Consider the following 5,537-nt stretch of genomic DNA (forward strand, 5'->3'; position numbering starts at 1 on the left):
GGAAAATAGAGCTGGTACTTGCCGGCCAACACGACGGCGTCGTGCGCTGCTTTATAAAAAGACACCACTGCTGTTGTAATTAACGCCGGAAGAAAAAAATTAGCTATATTTAACACAAAGAAGGTTTTTCAAAGAAACAGTTGGTGAAAAAGTGGAATTACAGGTTACACCGAATGGTTTTTAATTAGCCAAAGTGCTAGATCTAAAAAAATAAAAATAAATGAAGACTCGTGATTTCCTTCCTCTTATAAAACACAAAAAGTTTCAAAAATGTTTGTTCTTTCCATTGTAAAACTGACACGGATTTAATTGCCCGTTTCTTGCGTTCCCAGAAATTTAGTGTTGTTAGGATTTTTCCGCATTGACTTAAATGACGGATATAACAGTCATGAGGGTCACGTGTGCTACGGCTATAGGGATTTCCATAAAAGCCAAGAATTACTTCTTTCATAGCCAAAATAGTTCCATTAAAAAATCGCAACAAGACCGCAACTCGATCGCAACTGGTTTTCCAGTTGTGGAAAATAAAGCTTTAGGTTCTGGTCACATTTGCTCTATGTTGTTCTCATCAGGGGTTCTGGTATTTATGACGGCAGAAATCGCACACGACGGACCCCGTTATAAGTTAGCGGGATTTGTTAGGATAATGGAAGCCAGGGTTACCAACCAGAATGTTTCCTTTTTCTGCACAAGTTATCCCAAAATCACGGACGGACAACATTTTTTTTTTTTTATGGACAAATTGGAAAACCATAATGAATGATAAAGATTTTACATGTCTATAGCTCAATATACTGATAAGAACTCATTACCAGCATTTACTGTGAGCTGTGAAACGATAATTACCACCAAAATAATCTACATCCAGCCTCAAAAAAAAAATCATAAACTCGTGTATTTTTTTCATGGACACAGGAAAAAAGTCACTTATTTTTACGGACTGTGCATAAGGCTATGAATGGAAGCCATGACACAATGAATGGAAGCCCTAATGCAGGGCTGGCCAACCTGCGGCTCTCCAGCTGTTGTAAAACTACAATTCCCACCATGCCATGCTGTAGGCTGATAGCTGTAAGCAGTCTAGGCATGCTGGGAGTTGTAGTTTTGCAACAGCTGGAGAGCCGCAGGTTGGCCAGCCCTGCCCTAATGCAAAAAAATGGAAGCCTTGACGATATGAATGCAAGCCCTAATGCTATGAATGGAAGCCATGACACAATGAATGGAAGCCCTAATGCTATGAATGGAAGTCATAAAACTATAAATGGAAGCCTTGACGATATGAATGGAAGTTGTGATGCTATTAATGGAAGCCCTAATGCTATGAATGGAAACCTATGAATGGAAACCACAATGCTGGGAATGGAAGCCAGCATACTATAAATGGAGGCAGTGGTGTAACTACAATTGACTGGGCCCTAAAGCAAATTTTTGAACCCCCAGACAAGGCCCAGCAGCCGCTCCGTCTGTTTCCTACAGTGTCACTGTATATAATGTCATTGTATAATACTTTTGGGAGGGAGAGGGAGAGGGAGCCCTGACAATAAAATCCTTTAGTCTTCCTCCTGAGGGAGACCCTTGTGGGTCTAAGCCCCAAAGCTGCCGCTTCCCCTGCTTACCCTATAGCTACGCCCGTGAATGGAGGTTTTGATGCTATAAATGGAAGTCTTGATGTTATAAATGGAGGTTATGATGCTATGAATGGAGGTTATGATGCTATGAATGGAGGTCATGATGCTATAAATGGAGGTTATGATGTTATAAATGGAGGCTATGATGCTATGAATGGAGGTTATGATGTTATAAATGGAGGTTATGATGCTATGAATGGAGGTCATGATGCTATGAATGGAGGTTATGATGCTATAAATGGAGGCTATGATGTTATAAATGGAGGTTATGATGTTATAAATGGAGGTTATGATGCTATGAATGGAGGTTATGATGTTATAAATGGAGGCTATGATGTTATAAATGGAGGTTATGATGTTATAAATGGAGGTTATGATGCTATGAATGGAGGTTATGATGTTATAAATGGAGGCTATGATGTTATAAATGGAGGTTATGATGCTATAAATGGAGGCTATGATGTTATAAATGGAGGCTATGATGTTATAAATGGAGGTTATGATGCAATGAATGGAGGTTATGATGTTATAAATGGAGGTTATGATGCTATGAATGGAGGTTATGATGCTATGAATGGAGGTTATGATGTTATAAATGGAGGCTATGATGTTATAAATGGAGGTTATGATGCTATAAATGGAGGCTATGATGTTATAAATGGAGGCTATGATGTTATAAATGGAGGCTATGATGTTATAAATGGAGGCTATGATGTTATAAATGGAGGTTATGATGCAATGAATGGAGGTTATGATGTTATAAATGGAGGTCATGATGCTATAAATGGAGGTTATGATGCAATGAATGGAAGCCTTGATGCTATATTAGGACATGTAATGAGATTTTGTGGCACAGAATTTCTTTTTGTGACAGTTCTGTTTGCATTTGTGCTTTTGTCATGTTTTTATTTTTTCTTTACTTACAAATGTGCTAATTGTCAGCGCCCCCCCCCCTCCCCCAAACCCTGAGTTTCAGGTTTTATCACAAACACGACGCCCCCCATATTGTAAGCTGACAAGGCGTACAGTCTATTATTTCCTCATCTTTTTTGTGACCTCACGCATCGGCTTTTGTGCATGACTTATCTAATTTTGTGTCGGATGCTTTGGAAAAATAGACATCTTTTTGGCTCTGCTTGTCAGATTTGGAGGCTTCAATGAATGAAATCTGTGACATCTGCGCATGAAACTTCTTTAAAGGTCATTCATATTTTCAGCAAGATATTGAAATGAATCAGTTGTACTTCTGTTCCAGATTTGCTGTAAAAGCTCATTATTAACCTCCTAGATATGTTCTCAGAAGCCTAGCAGAACTGATGACAGCTTCTAGAACCAGGATAGATAGATAGATAGATAGATAGATAGATAGATAGATAGATAGATAGATAGATAGATAGATAGATAGATAGATAGGAGATAGATAGATAGATATGAGATAGATAGATAGATAGAGAGATAGATCGATAATAAATGATAGATAGATATGAGATAGATAATATATATTGATAGATTGATAGATACCGTAGATAGATATGAGATAGATAGATAGATAGATAGATAGATAGATATGAGCGAGAGATAGAGAGATAGATAGATAGATAGATATGAGAGAGATAGGTAGACATTAGATAGGTAGGTAGGTAGATAGATCTGAAATGGGCAGATATTAGATAGATAGATAGATAGATAGATAGATAGATAGATAGATAGATAGATAGATAATAGATAGATAGTACAGATAGTTTTGAGATAGATAGTGATTGATTGATTGATACTGTAGATAGTTTTGAGATAGACAGATACTATAGATAGATAGATAGATGAATTTACCATACTGATGAGCTCATTGATGTTCATGAATGAGGATTCACTCAAACTCTTGACTAACGAATCCGATGGGCTTGATAGACACCATAAAAACATGTTTTCTGTTTGGTGGAGAAGAGCTTCGCCAAAACTTTAGTTTTTTGTATTTTTTTGTTGTTGTTCTTGCGTGGTGTGAAAGAACTCCATCCCTGACCTCTACCTGAGCAGATACCAGAGATCAACTTTATCGTTGACCCTACATCACTGTCTGACCATACTAGTGCACAGGAGGCTGAGTGGACATGACTCTGCAGTGATGCCCCAAGATGTAGTGAAAAGCCTTCTCAGAAGACTAGAAGAAGCACATATGGATGTGAGGTTCTGGTGCTCGGGGTATGTGTTGTATACTACCTACTAGATGCCTCTCTCCCCATTTAGAAACCTTCAACGAGGTAACTTTAGTTCCTACTTTGCTGTTGTCAAAAATTTCCACGGCACTTTCTGTTGTCAAAGATCGTTCCCTGGAAATCTATTTCCTTGGAAGTATCTGCATTTTTCTCTCCAGAGCAGCTGCAAGATACATGTCGGTGTGACAGATGCCACTCCTACTATCTGTTCTTACTATCTGTTCCTATTCTCTGTAATTTCTGCGATTTCAGAAGAATCTGTCTTGGTGGGACATCTCACTTATCAATTAAGAATCTGGTGCTCCTTAGAGACTTTTTCCTTTGGGATATACAAGGGCCCTAGGTACATAAAATGCAATGACCGGCCCCCTTACTAGACCAGTGCAAGAGGGCATTTGAATGCCCCCAATGGTGCCTAAATCTCTGTACCCTTAGGGATTGCCCATGTTCAAATGATGTATTGTAGGGTATACTAAATGAATATGGGGGGGGGGGGGGGGGAGAGTCTTCCATTTGCAGGAGCAGAAAGCAGTTACAAAGAGAGTTTCTTGCTCTGGAGGACTCAGCATATCCATGCCTTACATAGACAATTCATTGATTTCTATGGAGTTGTGTAATTCTCCAGTCTTCCTGTGGTGGCACTGTAGGGAAACAGGAGGATACTTTCTGCTCAGGTTATAGCTGATCGCTGTTTCCTGCTAATATTTTGGCTTTCCTTCTTAAAAAAAAAGGGGGAATTTAACACGGTCAAAGTGTTGGATAATGGGACAGGAGAGCTTTTTCTTGAAGTAGTGTGATCTTGAACAGTTTTAGACGAGGCCGGACATATTTGGGTGGCTATAGTCCTATTTTTTTTTTCTCTCCAAGATAAGCAGCATTGCGTGGTCCATGGTGGCCACTTATCTCCCTCTTCTACTGAAATAACACGCGTGTTCAGATAAGCCGATCAGACAAACTATAATTCAGGCAACAGCTATGTAATGTCTATGGCCGGCCTTAAAGAGACGCACACAAAAGGGACGACCGAGCGCCGGCGAGCTAGTACAAAGGCCCAAATGAAGCGTACAATAGGCTCACGTACAAAGTCAGACAGGAATCTCGGCGTGCTGTACATAATAAGAGTACCTGTTCTTATTATGCTACATCACAGACCCCCCCCCCCCCCCCCCCCCCCCTCCTCAATGTACATTTATACATGCAGGAATGGAATCTGTGATCCCAGTAGGCTCCGTCCCTTTAATTGTCAGACAACGGGCCCCCTAGAGGTGCTGAATGAGTTAAGGAAAGCTCAGAACACCTGCTGTTAAAGAGACAGCACGCATTCTCTGGTCTCCCTCCCTCTCGCACAGCTGACCTAGAAACCCAACATCCAGCCTCTAGGACCCAGCTGCAGCCAAGTCACGTGATATGAAGAAGAAATGGCTAGTGGGGTGCCAGCCATATAATAAAATAATGGGGGTGCAGAATAATGTAAAGAGAGAGTAGGAAGGCAGAGAGCGCTGAGCATGCCCACTATTGAATATTTGAGACACCCATTCATAGAGAGAGATTGGGGTGGGAGGGTTCGATTGAAAGCAGCGGAGAAGATAATACAGGTGAGCTAGAGACAGGTAAAGCAAAGCAGCATAGAGCGCAGGTTAACAGGGGGGGATTGGGAAGGGACTACAAGGTTAATTAGAGTGTCAGCGAGAGGGCC

This window comes from Bufo bufo, chromosome 7 (assembly GCF_905171765.1).
Source record: "Bufo bufo chromosome 7, aBufBuf1.1, whole genome shotgun sequence".
Classification (NCBI taxonomy): domain Eukaryota; kingdom Metazoa; phylum Chordata; class Amphibia; order Anura; family Bufonidae; genus Bufo; species Bufo bufo.